This window comes from Acomys russatus, chromosome 12 (genome assembly GCF_903995435.1).
Source record: "Acomys russatus chromosome 12, mAcoRus1.1, whole genome shotgun sequence".
Classification (NCBI taxonomy): domain Eukaryota; kingdom Metazoa; phylum Chordata; class Mammalia; order Rodentia; family Muridae; genus Acomys; species Acomys russatus.
In genome coordinates, this window is record NC_067148.1 from 27,685,232 (window position 1) to 27,701,890 (window position 16,659).

A 16,659-nucleotide genomic window follows, 5' to 3' on the forward strand; every position below is an offset into this window, starting at 1 on the left:
CCACGCCTGCTCCTCTTTTTAAAAATATTTATTTACTTATCTTATGTATATGAGTGCTCTATCTGCATGTACACCTGTACGCCAGAAAAAGGCATCTGATCACATTATAGGTGGTTGTGAGGCACCATTTGGTTGCTGGGAATCGAACTTAGGACTTCTGGAAGAGCAGACAGTGCTTTTAACCTCCAAGCCATCTCTCCAGCTGTGCCCCCCTTTTTTAAAGTGGGAGATTTAAAACATATACAGGTGCACAGGAATTTTATAGTGACCTCTGATCTTTCTGCTTTAACAACCATTGATTTTGTATTGTTTTTCTTTCTTTTCTTCCTATACCCTCTCTTCCCCACATTTATTTGTTTACTTTTTGTTGGAGTGTTTTTTTAAAGCAAGCCCCAGACATGATATCATCTTTAATACTTCAGTGTGTGTTGTTAACAGATAAGGACCTTTATTTTAACATTTCGGTAATACCATTAGCCCAGTTAACATCGTTAATAATACTTTCTTGAGATCAGCTTCTACAGGGTCTGTGTTCAGTTTTCACTGATTATCTTAAAAGCATCTTGTCTCGCTCAGTTGCTCTGGGTCAAGCAGAAGAGCTTGGAAATAATGCTTGTTGGAGCCTAGGTCTACTGTGATGCTAATCTGCATTATTGCCTTTAAGGATCTGCCAATCAGTTGATGAGGTATGATCACTTTCTCCCACAGGACCCTAATTTCTAGTTGTACTCCCAGCCTTCCTCCATCCCTTCACTCCCTCTTTTCTGCAGACTCTCGAATGGTTACGATCGGGGACCTATGTCTGGCCCCTTCCTGCAGCCTCCTGAGCTGGTCTTGATTGTGCTTGCCTTGAGGAGTAGGTTTGGGGGTTAGAGCAGCACCTTGGGGAGAGTCTGCAGGGAGGGGAAGCTCCCGCTGTGTTGGGTGCTCATCCAATGAGCATTAGTCCTCGAGATGTCCATGTAAGGATGCTGGCTCGCTCAGAGCATGGCCAGTGGGCAGTGGTGGAGGGGCTGGCTATGGGTCAGTCGGCTCTGAGAAGCACAGCTCGTTGCTTTTCAGGGTACGGGACTGGCCAATAGGGGGTTGGTGTGGGAAGCCCATCTCTGAGCTGTGCTTCCGTGGTGGCCTGCTCCTCTGGGCCTGATCTTCCAGCCTGGCTGTTTCTCTCATGCCGGGGAGCCAGTGTGATCCTCCTTACCCACCACAGATGTTCTTGGAGCTGGGAAAGTCACCCTCCAGGGGATTCCCCAGCCTGCTTTCTTTCTCTCTTTTCCTTGCTCAGGACTCATCACTTCTCAGTACTGCTAACCAGAATGACTGATGTTTTAGGAAACTGAAGGGTCCTGGGAATTTTGATAAAGCTGGCATCCTTTTCGGGCCATGCTGTCCTTATCAGAAGAATCAGAATGCTGCTAGATCTCACCAACTCTGTTACCAAGACAGATGCTTGGTATTGGGTATTTCTCTCTCTGACTCACTCTGTCTGTCTGTCTGTCTCTTTGTGCGCGTGCGTGCGTGCGTGCGTGCGCATGCAAAAATGCACAGGTTTTAGATCAGCGTGCGAATGAGGTCGGGGTTGGGAGGGGTGGGGTAGATGCGCCTCTCCTCCTTCCCTCGCCTTAGGTCTGGCTTGTCCCGTTGTCATCCTTAGCGGCTTGTCATTTTTCTTCTTGTTGGCCTCTGTGCCTCCACCATCCCATTCCTGTTGTGTTCTTTGGGATACTGTAGCTCATGGCACCCCTAAACTCTACCTCATTCCCCAAAGCTCAGGTCTTTGTCTAGGCCCATCTCTCTTGTTCCTGTGGATGGAGGAGGCCCCTCATAGCTCGTGTTTCCTTCAGACTCTCTGGGACTCTGGGGCTTGTGAGGTGAGATAGGGTGGGGCTGAGGGTTCTGTCCTATGCCATAATCCAGGAACACCCTTTCACCTTGAGGCAATTCCAAAGCACCCCAGACAATGCCCCCCCCCCCAATGGCTGCTACTTGATTAGCACCCCAAGGGCCTGCACCAATTCCTAGGCCTATAAGAAACAGTTTTGTTTTGTTTTTCACCAGAAAGAGGGCTTTCCCTCACCTGCCCAGTCCATCAAAGTGGCCAGGAGGGAGGCAAGTTTGAGATCATGGAGGAAGCTAGTCTGAGGAGTTGAAAGGCCTGGAGAAAGCCTGAGTACCTTCTTTAAATGTCTGAGGAACAGCTACAATAACAATGGTGGCATTAGGCTATGGTGAGGAGGCCATGGCATAAATATTGTAACTCCATGTGGAAGTGGCTCCTATCATCTTCCTGAGCCCAGACTCTGTCTGGCCACTGGAGGTGGTATAATAGGGTGTCAGTAGACTGTTGAAGACAGAATGGCTTCCCATAGCCCTCTCTTCACCAAGAATACAGGCCTCTTCTGTCCTTTCCTGCATGAATGTGCCTCTAAGGGGAACCGATCCTGGGCACCCTTAGGAACCCAGATGAGGGAAAAGCCAAGAGGATTCCTGGCAGGCCCCTGCCAAGGTGCCTGTGTCCCAGTGGCGCCAGCTTCTGTGCTGCCCCAGGACAGCACTGCGGGTGGGTGGAATCCACAGGCGTGAGACATCGAGGCTGGAACGTGCCGGGGATGCTTGGGGCTGCTTATCTCGGCCAGGAATGCACTGTGGTATTATTAGCCAGCAGCCTTCTTGCCTAGGAATAACCCCCTGGGGGCATGTTGGACACCTGTCCAACTCTGCCTGCCCAGACAGCCTGTGGGTGCTTGTGCCTGGCCAGCCACTGTGTATAAAACTCTCAGGCATGTTTGTGTGCCAGTGAGTGTGTGTGCAGGGGTGGAGTGTGAGGCTGGGTCTGCACATGTGTATGGTTCCTGTGTATATGGGACTGTGTGCACATGTGCCTGTGGGGGCATGCCTGCCATTGTGGCTCTTTGAGGGCCTTTGTGTGTGAGTAGTTATGTGTGCATGAGCATGGTTACCATGCCTCTGTGTGCAGGTATGTGTGTATGTGAGTTTCAATGTGTGAGATGTATGTAGTATGTGGTACTTATGCTTGCATGCATGCTACAATGAGTGTGTGTGTGTGTGTGTGTGTGTGTGTGTGTGTGTGTCTGTGGCTTAGTGTCCTTCACTTGGGAACTCCATAGGACCCTAACCCTAACCCTAATCCTACTGTATTTTTCGGACCATGAGACTTTTCCCCCAAAAAGATGGGGGGGGGATTAGGGTGAGCATTATGGTCTGATTGCTGTTTTTACTGTTTTTATTATTTTACTGCTCTAAAAACTGAGTGTGTCTTATGGTCAGGTGCATCTTATAATCTGAAAAATATGGTAGTGATGAGAGGCTGGATCAGCAGTCCAAGACTATCCTCAGCCAGATAAGTGATTTAAGGCTAGTCTAGGCTGCACAAGACTACATCAGTTAAACACACACACACACACACACACACACACACACACACACACACACACACACACACACCAAAGATGCCCCGATGTCACCTTGCTCTGAGGCCTGTCTCTGTCTCTCACTAGCTTATGACATTGGTGAGTGAATTCACCTGCCCATGCTCACTTTCCTCCTCTGTATTGTGGTGATGGTCACAGTTCCTACTTGTTAGACTGAGTGGGAAAACTCTAGAAAGTGGAACACATTCAAAACTTCAGAATGATGCCACAGTACCACCATCACCACCATTTTTGTCACTACCACTACTACTTATATCACCAACTTATGTCCATCACCATCACCACCTCCATTTCCACCATCTCCATTACCACCTCCACCTCCATCATTTCCATGACAACCTTTATCTCCACCATCTCTATTACCACCTTCATCTCCACCATCTCCATGACAACCTCTATCTCCACCGTCTCCATTACTACCCCCATCTCTACCATCTTCATTACCACTTCCATCTCCACCATTTTCCTTGTCATCACCACCTCCGCCTCCATTACCACCTCCATCACCATCACCACTTTCATCTCCATCACCAGCACCTCTGTCCCCACCACTACCACCTCTATCTCTACCACCACCTTCATCTCCATCATCACCTCCACCTACATTACTACCTCCATCTCCAGCATCTCCATCATCACCTCCATCTCTCCCACCTCTATCACCAACTCCATCTCCACCATCTTCATCTTCATTATACCCATCTCCATCACCACTTCCATCTCCATCACCAGCACCTCTGTCACCACCACTACCCCTATATCTCCATCATCACCACCACCTCCATCTCCACCATTTCCATCCCCATCCCCATCCCCATTATCACCACCACTTCTGTCACCACTCCAACATCTGCATCACCACTGACTTTTACTTCCTGACTGGGATTCCTGGGCAGGGTAAAGGACACTCTGCTTATAGCAAGGAGAGAAAAGTTCAGCTTAGAGATGAGGCATGGTGGCCAAGGGTTGTAAGGGACCAGAGAAGAGCTACAAGAACCTGGCTCTACTCCCGAATGCTGCACATCATGCTGCACCACGCAGCTCAGGTTACAGGGTAGCAGCACCTTGCTAGCCTGGGGAAGTAAGGAGAGCTTGGCAGGCTTTGTCCCAGGCTGCAACAAGCCTAGAACCTTCTTGTGCAGCACACTGCTTCCCCCAAAGCTTTGGCTCTGACTCTGTCCCCCTTCTAGCTCTGCATCCACTGTGGGTCACAACTCAAATAGAGAACAGGGCTGGTGCCCAGGAGAAGAACCAAGGAGGAGGCCCCAGTATCCCTGATCCCCCCTAGGACAGGCCACAAGAACTTGGTCCTCTAGCTTTTCACACCTGGTGGGCCTGCCAGCTCCTGCCTTCTGCTCTCAACTCTGACCAGACAGTTCTGAGATTCCTTGGAAGCACTGGGTGCCCCTCAGAGTCCAACTCCTCTGTCCTGGCTCAGCTCTGCCAGAATGTCCCACATTTTGTCTCCAGAGAGCAGGTCAAGGTGTCACCAGTGTAGTAGAGGTGGAGCAGGCACTCTGGCGCCTAGGCTTAGTGGTCGGGGAGGGCTGAGGCACGTGAGGCCTGCAGCGGGCCTGGAGGTCAGCCCTTCCTCAGAAACACATTTTTCACAATTACTACTAACTAATCAGAAGAAGGGGTAAAACAAAACAAAAACAAAACACCTCCCCTCAACTAAACCAACAAAAACAACCACTGACTTTTTTTTTAATGTGCAGTTAATGGCTGGTTGGCTGTACATTATTAAACAGGCAGCTGGAGACATGCCAGGGGAGATGACTCCAGCCAAGACTCACAGCCTGAACACAATGTTCCAAGAAACAATCACCCACAGGGTCCCTGGGGAAGAGCACCCAGAGGAGGGGCTCCAGCTGTTGCCCCCTTGCCTCTCCTGCCCAGTTGAACTCTGGTTCTCTTGAAGAAAGCAGGAATGTGCTGATCCTGGGCCCCAGCATCCTTTATCCACCCTGGGTCTATGAGTTGATTTTGAGGCTCCTACTTCCATTACAGGTGGGGCCAACACCTCCTCATCTTTGGGCTGATGGATTGCAGAGGCCCCAATCTGTTCCAGATTAAAGCTCCAGAGAGCTCTTTCCTGGGGTCCCCTAGGATTTACTCATATTCTCTGGGCCTTAATTTCAACTTTCTCTGACATGAGTAGGGTTGGCCTGAATTCTGATTGGGTGGTCTTGGGGTGAACTTGATGAACATCTTCTAGGGCTTGCGGACTTGAGGACCCTATTTCCCCATCTTTGGTCTTATTGGTAACATGAAGAGCCATATTCCAAGCAATTATTCCAAGCCATATTCCACCCGTAGGGAGGAGGTACTTGCTCACTATCTCCTCCACCTTCCTGCCCCCTTTAAGTCCACTAGAGTAAAAGTCCATTGTCTGAAGGTGATATCAACTCATCCGTGTAGAAGAACAAGCTGAAAGTCTGCAGTTTGGCCATTGCCACAGCTTCCTGTGTGTACATGCACGTGCAAGCCTGTGTGTATGTGTATGTGTGTGCGTGCGAACATGGCTGTGTACAATAGGAGTTAGTATGGGAAGTGTGTCTTAATGCTCCTTCTGACACCTTTAGAGATTATGTAGTGCCAAACTGAGAGTTTGGTCTTGGAGGTCAAGTCTTACCTCCACTGCCTGGTTGGCATGTCCTAGTTACTGACTTTGGGCAAGTGGTTTCAACTCTAAGTGAGTCCCTCAGCTGTGCATGGTCAGCTCAGGGCAGTGTCCACATCAGGTGAGGGAGTCAGACTAAGGCATGAGTTGGCTCATACAAGCTTCTGTCTGTGGTGAGTATATAAGTAGACAGGTCAAGAGGCTTCTAGATATTAGATATTCTAGATATTAGGGAACTCCTCCACCAAAGGCTCCTTTTCCCTTTCCACCATTTGTGCTAAGTGTGTAGCTTGGCTTCTGTGTGTCTGTCTCTCCAGGGTCTCCCACATTTATGATCTTGAGGACAGTGTGCCTTGAGGATAGTGGCTCTTTTTGACTTTGTTTGGTGGCCTGACTTTCCACAAGCAACTCTCAGGGCCTGTGATGAGTGGATAGATGAATGAGTGAATGAGTGAATGAATGAATTAATGAATGAACAACTTGAACAGATTCAAACCAGAGGGATAGTTGAGATTGAGAAATTAAGAAAGCTGAGTGGGGATGCCCTGCCTGCGGAGAAACTCTCCTTGGAGACAATGTGCATGTGTGCACTTAGGTGTGGTTTCTTGTGAAGCTTTGCAGGGATTTTGGTACTTTGGAGCAGAGAAAGGACTTCAGGAGGCAGGTTGTATCCATGGGAGCCATGTTAGGTAGAGAGGATGCTGTGGGCAAGCAGAGAATGAGTTTCTGTTGGGTCAAGGATGGTCCTGCAGTAGATAAGATATGCACCAGACAGTCCCTGAGGTCCCTGCCACTTTAATAGTGTTGCTGGGTCTCACTATGCAACCTAGCTTGGCTTCAGATTCATGAGCCTCCTGTTCCAGCCGCTCAAGCATTGGATAGCCAGTTACTGTTATGCCCATAGGGCTGTTGAGAGGCTTAGAATGAATGAATAGCTGTGAAGTCAGACATCTGAAAAGCACTTGGTACATTTAAGCAGTCATTAGACAGGGTCAAAGAGAAAGATAAATAGATTACTGATATATACGTAGATGATAGATAGATACATAGATGATAAATAGATAGATACATAGATGATAGATAGGCAGATAGATACATAAATAATAGGTAGATTATAGATAGATACATAGTGATAGCTAGATTATAGATAGTTACATAGATAGATTATAAATAGATACATAGATGATGCATAGATGATAGAGACATAAATAGAAACATAGATGCTGGATACATGATAGATTGATATATGATTGATAGATTATGTAGCTAGCTAGAGGAGGAATGGTTCCAGTACGAGGGTGATGATGGTGTCCGTGAAAGGAGAGGACTGCTTCACCCCAGACCATGCACTCAGTGCTCAGAGCTGTTGAATAACATAGTTCCTAAATAGGTAGGTAGGCTGTAGAGTTTAGAGGCAGTCCATGCAATATCCATGCCTGGGCTCTGCCCTCCAGTGCCAGGCCAGGGCTAGGTCTCCCTGAATCTTCCATGTCAGGAGGGCTGGCATCCTGGTTCTAGGAGGAAAATGACTATTGTTTTGTCTAGGGTAGACCCAAAGTCCTCAGGAGGGAAATCTCCAGCTCTTCCCCAGCCCTAAATGCGAGATCTTATCAAGACCTGCAGCAGCTTTGGACCTCCAGCCTAGAGCAAGGTCTTGAGTAGGACTCTGGAGGGATGAGGGTAATTTTGAGACAAGAAGGGTGGGCTGCGGGGAAGGGGCTTAATGCATGAGAGTGAGAATGGTAAAGGCTATGCAGATCTCTAGAGAAGAACAGGAAAGAGAGGAAGAGGGAGAGTGACCGAGGTCTTGGGCTGGGGCCAGTGGGTAACCTCAGACTTTGGTTGAAGGTGTCCATCTGGGGAAGTTCCCACAGGGCTATTGAGAATGGACCAGTGGAAGCCCTGAAGGTGAGAGGCCAGTTGGCTAATGCAATGGCTTGCTTGGGACAGCATGTGCCAGCCAAGTGCTCAGCCACCATCTGGACCACCTCCCCTCTCTTTTGCCCAACAGCCAGCCTGTACAAAGGTCAGTTTGTGGTGTGGCCAGCACACTCCCCAGAGGCCATTCTCTGTCCACAGGCCTGGCCATGAACAAGACTGTCCCCTTCATAGTAGCTGCTCCTAGATTTTTCTGTCTCTTGGGCAGTCAATAGGGACCGGGAATGGGTCCACGTTCCCAGGGGTTCACAGATACTGGGCAGAGACAGGAGGTGGTAGGAGGTGGAGACCTCCCTGCCGCACTTTCCCAAAGCCATCTTCATATATTTGATTATATGCCTTTATCTTTTCTTTGTCATCTAAAATAAAGAAGTGGTCCTTGTGCTCTTATCCAGCAGATATTTATTAGGATCATTGATGCCCTCTGGATATGCTCTGGGAGACCCTGATATTTTTGCTAGCGTCTGATCAACAGGGAGCAGTATGGAATCTTCATCTCCTTGGTTCTAAACTCTGTATTTCTACAAAGGCATTCAAAAGTACTGGCATCTTTTGAGGACAGTCATATCCTACCATGAACAAAATTGAACTTTTTTTTTTTTTTGCCATAAATTGTTGAATGTTCCTGGAATGAATTATTATTAGTGTTTGTTTTTAATTTTGAGCCATTGTTGAGGACAGTAGTCCAAGAGAAAAATTCCCTTACTGGTTCTGGCCCATGTGTAAAGTCGGTTTAGTTTTTAAATTCAGTTCGGCGTCTTAGCTCTTTTCTTACCCCACCCCTTGTGTGTCCCTCCCACATCTCAGGCTCATTACTGATAAGTATGTTGAACAAGCTGAGGCAGAGGACAGAGCCCTTTGGCAAGTCAGGAAGTTGACATTGATCTATTAATCAGCGCCCCTTTGCTGGCTCGGAATCCACTAGGCTTTCCATCTCCAAGCTTGTCACTAAGATTCTGCCAACACCTTTCTGGGGCTGGGAACCTCCACTCGTGTAGTCTGGGTTCCTTAGACTATGGCTCTGGGATGGTGTGGTCGTGTGAGGGAGGGGTCTTAGGGCTCCCTTGAGGGATCCATATTCAGGCAAGAGACTTTGCTGGAAAGGGAGGCTAGGAGGGGGAGGGGTTGCCTATGAGGATTCCTACCCTAGAGATAGGGAGGCCCCTGGGGACCTCCCTGCTTTAAAGCTGAGTTTTTCAGGAGAGATGGGGGTACAGGGTGGGAAGGTGGGGTGAGAGTGGAGGGTTATGTGCTGTGACTTCTGCCAAGGACTAGTATCTGCTTAGAAATGTGCTCCCAAGAGCATCCAGGGAGCCTTGGAGGCTATCAGAGAGGCAGCTGTAGCTAGAAGGTATAGTCTTCACTTACCCTGGGTCCTGAAGCTGCTGGATCCAAGTGCTTTTCCTGGCTGGAAACTGAGGCAGGCTTAAGAGAGGGACATCCCATGTGTGTATTTGGGGAAGAACAGTGAACAGGCTACTTCCCAGTGCATCTTCTGCCGTTGCTGTCCTGTCACCAGAGACTAGGAAAGCATTTGCATCCCCCAAGTGTAATTCTGTGATTCCTATAGGTGATGCAAATATATGTAAATAAGATGTAAATACAGCCGGGTGCTGCCCCTAAGGCACAAATAAGTAGAAATTCAACATCTGAAAGGGAAGAAGAAAGAGACTCCTAGGGACAGTGGTATAGATGTGACTTCAGGGGTTACCTCTGAAGGGACCCTGGCAAGAGGTCTCTCAGGGGTAACACTGAATAAAGCCTCCTGGAGGACAGTCCAGACTTATTCTTAGCTGTAGAGGGAGGGGCACAGCTCAAATGCACAGACAGTGACTGCTGTAGCGGGTGATCCTGGGGTCTGGCTTGCAGCCAGCTGAGTGTTTCATAAGCCAGAGCCTAGAGCAGTCCCTTTCCCCTTGTCCCTTGAGGGAAGAAGACTTATACTCAAGTGTGCCCTCCCTCTGGGGCCGAGATGGAGGAGAAAGTAGGGCTCAGGTGCTAAAATGGGTGACTTCCCCATCATGAAAAGATTTTGGCAGTACTCTTTCCTATAGGGGCATTTGATGTGATCTTGAGGGTATGGGGGTAGGGGGGGGTCACAGACCAGGTATCCTCCTGAGTTCCCAGTTGTGCTCTGTTGTGACAGGACTATACTCAGCTGCTGGCTGATCCTACAAAAGGGCTCTAAGCTCAGGTCTAAGGCCAGACAGGATCCTAGCCATGTCTCAGAATTCCCTGGGGCACTCATAGAAATTCATGGCATGTGTATGACGTTGGGGAAAGAGTCCTTGTAAACAGTCGCTAGATGCTGATTAAAGTGCAGACAGTTCTGGGATGACCCACCATTGTGGATCTGGTGCTGTGAAGCCAGGACACTGCATCCATCACAGTAGGTCTTGACCCATCTGCGTCCTATCCCTGTCCTTGCACTTTCTTTGCTTCTTGTGTCCTTTGTCGCCCCCCCCCCCCCCCGTGTGTACTCTCGCCCCCTGTTCCCTCTTCTTCCAAATGAAATGCTTGTTTCAGCACCTGGTCTGACATGGGCCATTCATTTCTCCCTGCCTTTCTCAATGGCTTTTCTGTTGCTCCACCCACAGCTCTGTCCCTGGCTCTCTGTCACCCCTCTTTGTACCCCTCTCTCAGCTCCCAGCTCCCCCCCCATCCGCTTTCTTTCTTTTCTTTTTGCTTTCATATGTCTTTGTAGCCTGTCTTCAGCCAACAGGCAACTCGTGGGCCCTGCTAGGTGCCAGGCACTGCTAGCTCCTTTCTGGGGTCTGGCTCCTTACCTCCACTGTCATCCCCTCTCCCACCCTCACACTTAACCTCTTGCTCTCCCTTCCCCCCAACTCCACGGGGCTCCGACACTGGTTATTACTCAGTTTTATGAGAAACCTCCAGGCCTGCCCCTGAATGGACCAACCACAACTGGAACCAGATGTGCAATCCAGGCTTGGGGATGTGAGGGAGGGAGGAGGGAAAGGGCATGGCTGGCTTGAAGGGGGCTGGGAAACCCTGGGAACCTTGGTAGTCAGGGCCTGGAGGAGGGGAGACAAGGAAAGCCTAGGCAGTTTGGAGAAGCAGTGGGGAGGATGGGGGGGGGGAAGGGAGCACTTTTTCAGAAAGTGCTGTTACGGTGGGATGAAAATTAGGAAGAAGGCCAGCTTTTCCTTGCAAGTCCTCCAACTCCCCTGGTATGGTTGCTAGGGACTCCGAGTTCAAGGTTCTACCCAGGTGTGGAAGCAGGCAGGCTGGGAAAGAAGGGTCGCTGTTGGGCAGAGGTAGAGAGAGAAACCTCCAAAGGCTTCTGAGCATAGCTGGAGGAGGGGGGCAGTTCAGAGAGCTCTTAAGCAGCTGCAGCCCCGGGGGAGGGCAAGAGGTGTCTGAGGCCTCCGTTTATCAAAGTGATGCTTCCCATATCCCCACAGACTTGCTTCTTCTGTGATTGTGCAGCTTTAGAGATAAACGGTTGCCTAGAGATTTCAAGTGTCCCCTTTGCCCATTTATTAGCCAATCATCCATCAGGCCATCTCGCCATCATTCATTCATTCATTCATTCACTCACTCACTCACTCACTCACTCACTCATTTCACATTCACTGAGACTGTACTGTGCTTGAACTGAGTGCTGGATAAAGTAGATAAAGCAAAGGAAAAATACAAATTGGCCTTTCCTCACTCAACATCTGGGAGGTACAGGAACAAGTGTGGAGGGCTCAGAGGAGGCCCTGCTTAGTTTTTGGTTTTTTGAGACAAGGTTTCTTTGTGTAGCCCTGTCTGTCCTGGAACTTGTTCTGTAGACCAGGCTGTTCTCCGACTCAGAGATTCAACTGCCTCTGCCTCCCCAGTGCTGGGTTTAAAGGGGTGTGCCCCCACCACCCAGCTTCTCCTAAGCACCTTGCATTCCCTCTAGTCATAGGAGTGCAGATGTGGGGAGGCACAAGAGTAGTTGCTCATGGTGGCCCTAGAGGTCCCATGTGTGCTGAAGTCCCTGCCAGTTACCTACTTTACTCTCCAGCCCCATGGCTGCCTCTTAGGATGCCACTCACTGTTGATGCTACTGTTCCCTGACGGCCTTTGGTGTGTCACCTTCTTCCTTTGAGCTGTCCCCCTCCATTGGCTGCCATCTTACTGCTATCATCCTAGGCACTCTTTTCCTGATAAAGGTTTGAAAGTCATTCCTACAATTAGGTGGGGCCAGATGACAGACAGAGCCCATAGGACCAACAGAAGGCCACTGAAGGGCCACCATGAAGGTGAGTACTTAATCCTCTCCTGGTTCTCAAAGAGGGTCCTGTTCAGAATGGCAAGATTCCTAAATGAGTGAGCACAGACCCTGCAGTGAAGGGGCAGAATGTAGCTCAGTTAATTGAGTGCTCGACTACCGTGCATGTAAAGTGAAGGCTTACTTGGGTGTGGTCACCAGCACTGAAGAAACCACATAGGGTGGCGCACACCTGGAATTCCCACGTTCCAGAGGTGGAGAGAGAAGGATCAGAAGTTGATGATGGTCTCTGGCTACAGAGCAAGCTTGAAGCCAGCTTGTGCTTATGGGACCCTGTCTCCAAAAACAAACAATAACCTACAAAAGAAACTGCACTTAAAGATCACAAAAAGGCTGCCTAGCTCTCAGCCAGAAGGAAGGGGTCTTGTCATGGTGTTCCCATTAAAGCCATGCCATTGATGGAGGAGAAGGTGGTAAGCCCAGTGGGGTTTGAATGCTAGCGGGGAGAAAAAGAAACAACTGGATGAGAAAGGCATGAAAGTCAAAGCTGAAAGATGGAGAGAGAGCGAGAGAGAGAGAGAGAGAGAGAGAGAGAGAGAGAGAGAGAGAGAGAGAGGAGAGAGAGAAGGGGTGGGGCACTGGGACTGTTTCTCAGAGTTCCTGGAACTACCTGAGGGAGAGCAGGGATCAAACTTGGGCCTGGGACAGCAGTGACTATTTTATGTCAGTTGGGGGACTGTGGTGTGGGTATAAAGGAGGAGACAGAAGCTTCTGGGACCTGAAAGTAAGACCGGGTCCCACGTGTATGCTGATTACCCAGGAAAAGAGGAGACAGAGCTGGAATTAACATGGTATCTGCTAAGTGCTTAACTGGATAGGGCTGCCCAAGCTCCAGGGGGGACCCTAGTCTAGTAGGAAGATAGGAAGTAAGCAGGCCGAGGTGATCCAGAGTTGGTATGGGGCTGAGGAGGAGATTCAGCCAGCGTCCCCACAAAGTTTATCATTTGTTTGTCATCCTTGGGCGGCATATGTATGTATACACTGAGGAGCTGAGGCTGCTTTCAAGGTTGTGAGTTTTGAGACGCTGGGCTTGGCAGTATGGGGATTTGAACTCTTTCCATCTGGGCAGTCATGGGGAATAAGGAGGAGAGAGGGGATAGGGGAAAGGTGATGTTGCCTCTCTCTGCCCTTCCCATATAAGTTCTTAAGGAGGCATCCCTTCTTCCCTATCCCCAAGAGGTTTTATTATTACTGGGGTACTGGTGGTCCTTGTGGCTCTGACTTCAGGTGGTCTGAAGTCTTGCCCCTCCCTTTGGGTGGCTCCTGCTATCCTACTCCAGGTGGGGGTAAGAGGGGATGGGTTGGGTGGGATTCAGCTGGATGAATAAAAACATCACAAAGTCCTTTGGGTGTAAATTTACGCACATCAGAGGAGACTGGGGCTCTGGGATGTGGGTGCCTAGCTCAGATGGGGAAGGCATGGACCTTTCACACACACCTTGGAGGGCTTGGGACCAGGGTCAGCATGTCAGGTTCCTTCCTGACATGGCCTGTCCTGCGAATCCTCTGACAGCTTCTGTTGCCTAACTGCTTCAGGCTCTTGTCCTCAGCTGTGATAACAAGGTGAGTGAAGGCAGAGGGCTCTTCAAGTGTCTGGCAGACAGTGGGGGTTGTGGCAAATGACTGCGTCCTTCTGTCCTAGTTTTATTTCTTCTATTATGAAATGAAAAATACCCTAAGAGGGCTGGAGAGATGGCTCAGAGGTTAAGAGCACTGGCTGCTCTTCCAAAGGTCCTAAGTTCAATTCCCATCAACCACGTGTTGGTTTACAGCCATCTATAATGAGATCTGGTGCCCTCTTCTGGTGTCCAGAAACACAGGCAGGCAGAACACTGTATACATAATAAGTAAATAAATTAAAAAAGAAAAGAAAAATACCTAAGAAAAGCCAACCTAAGGGAGAAAGAGGAGTCCGTCCCTGGGGGTTATATGTGTATGTATGGGATGGAGGCAGGAACTTCAAACAGCTGGTCATATCACATCCATAGTCAAGAGCAGAGAGGGAAAATATGCATGTATCCTTGCGTGCCTGCTTGCTTGTGCTCACTCCATTAATTTCGCCATTCTTATTCAAGTCAGGAGCTCCTGCCTAGGGAATGGTGTTGCCCACAGTAAGCTGGATCTTCCCACATTAATGAAGTTAAATAGGACCCCCTAAAAAAAACCACACACAAAGATATGCTTACAGGCCAACCCCATGTAGACCACCCTCCCTGAGGATCTCTTCCTGATTGTTTTGATTATGTCAAATTGACAACTAAAGCTAGCTGTCCCTAGCACTTGGGGTGGGGCAGGGGCAGGGGCAGGGGCAGGGGCAGGGGCCTGTGAGTTAAGGCCAGTCTGGTCTACATAGCAAGCTCCATCCATAACATTTTCATGAGTCTGCTTCTATCATTTTTATGGTGACCCAAACTTTTCAAGTGCTTTCTTCTTCATTATTTTCAGTATAAACACATTCCATAGACACAGAAAGTTATACTGGTTGTGTTTTGTGGGGCTCCCTAGATTCAGCAAATGTTTTGATATATAATTAGCCCTCCAAACTGGTGGGTTCTTCTCCACAGAATCAATAGCTGCTGATTGAAAATATTTGGGAAAGAACTTGTGAGTGTCCTGAACAAGTACAGAGGTTATACTGGTGTCATTCTTCCTTAAACAGCCCAGCACAGCTACTACTTACAGAGAGCGTTTATAGGGTCCTAGGTTTTACAAGTCTTCTAGAGGGGAGGGAGGCGGGGCAGCTAGGGATGTGGCTTAGGTGGGATAGAGCTTGCTTAGCATGCAGGAGGTCCTGGTTTAAATCCCCAGCACCACATAAAACTGGCCATGGGTGGCCCATGCTTATAATTCTAGCCCTTGGAAGATGGAGGCAGGAGGATTTGAAGATCAAGGTCTTACTTGGTTGCACAGCTACTCCAGCCCAGCCTGGCCTATCTGAGATCCTATCTGTAAATCAACCATAAAAGATGCTGTGCACAGGCTCAGTGGTGCAAACTTAAGGGATCTGATTAGCCACCGTTTTGGTGTCCATAGGAGACATGAAAACAGTACCCAGGGTACAGGTATGATTGTAGGACATGTCCACTATCCTACTTTTTTTGGATGCATTCTCCCCAACCCCCCACCCCTAGACAGGCTTTCTCTGTGTAGCTTTGGCTGTCCTGGACTCACTTTGTAGACCAGGCTGGCCTTGAACTCATAGAGGTCTGCTTGCCTCTGCCTCCCTGAGTGCTGGGATTAAAGGAGTGCACTGCCATGCCCAGCTTTTGGAATACATTTTTAAAAAAATTACATATACAATGTTCTGCCTGTATGTATGCCTGCACACCAGAAGAGGGCAACAGATCTCATTACAGATGGCTATGAGCTACCATGTGATTGCTGGGAATTGAACCTCGGAAGAGAAGACAGTGCTTTTAACTGCTGAGCCATCTCTCCAACCTCTTTTGGGTGCATTTTAAAGAGAATGGAAGTGTGCCTTTTGTGCACTGGAACTCCACTGAGTTTTGAACATACATCTCAACTCACTCCAGGAAAAAAGAAAAAACAACACATTTGACAGCCAAGGAAAAATCAGGTTCAGAAGGGAGATGGCTGGTAGCTGGTATCCAAGTGTGTTGGAATTGCAGCTTGTTCTTCTGTATCCATCATCATCATCATCATCATCAGCAGCAGCAGCAGCAGCAGCAGCAGCAGCAGCAACACCAGCACCAGCACCAGCACCAGCACCACCAGCTCCAGCACCAGCACCAGCATCGCTACCACCACTCAGCAACCCTGTGGCAGTGATCCTACAGTTCTATTTTTCCTATAGGCTCTTATGTGTCCCTTCCCACCTCTATCCCCCAAACCCTCTGGCCTGTTCCCCAGGAAGCTGCTGGAGAGCTGTCTTGCCTAAGTGCACCATGGTGCGGGCCTGGTGGAACGCAGTCTGTGCAGCGGAGCTTAGCAGGGGTTAAAGGAGGCGGCGGTGGGGGGCGAGCGCTGACTCCGGGAAGGAGGCGGTGCCCCAGGCCGCCCGCCTGGGAGGGAGCCGGCAGCGCCCTGGGCGCGCTCACTCGCTTGTAGCAGCGGCCTTAGGACCCGGCTCAGCTACCCTTGCTTGTTGGGCCAGCACACTCACCGCTGCCGCTGCCGCCGCCGCCTCCCAGGGAGCCACCAGCTTCCTGCCAGCCCAGCCACCGGCTTTGCCTCTGCCCACCGCCCTGGCCTGCCACCCAGTGGCTCCTCATTTGGAAAGGTGAGCGGGTGCGGTCTGTGAGTGTATGATTGTGCAGCCCAGCAGTCTAAGAGCACTGATGTTTGGACCATGCTCTGGTCCTAAACTTGGAGAAGATGAAATCAGTCCCTCCCCTGACACACTT

General features: G+C 49.5%; 1 protein-coding gene across 7 annotated transcripts in view; it reads left to right on the forward strand.

Moving 5' to 3' along the window:
* Positions 1-16,659, forward strand: part of Tns1 (tensin 1) — a 211,186-nt gene that overhangs the window by 71,616 nt on the left and 122,911 nt on the right. The window contains exon 1 of one of the 7 annotated variants that reach the window (XM_051154103.1): positions 16,430-16,535. The exons of the other annotated variants lie outside the window; for them this stretch is intronic. The gene's annotated coding sequence lies outside the window, so the exon portion shown is untranslated. Of the gene's footprint in view, positions 1-16,429; positions 16,536-16,659 lie in introns of those variants that run through there. 7 annotated transcript variants of the gene reach the window in all.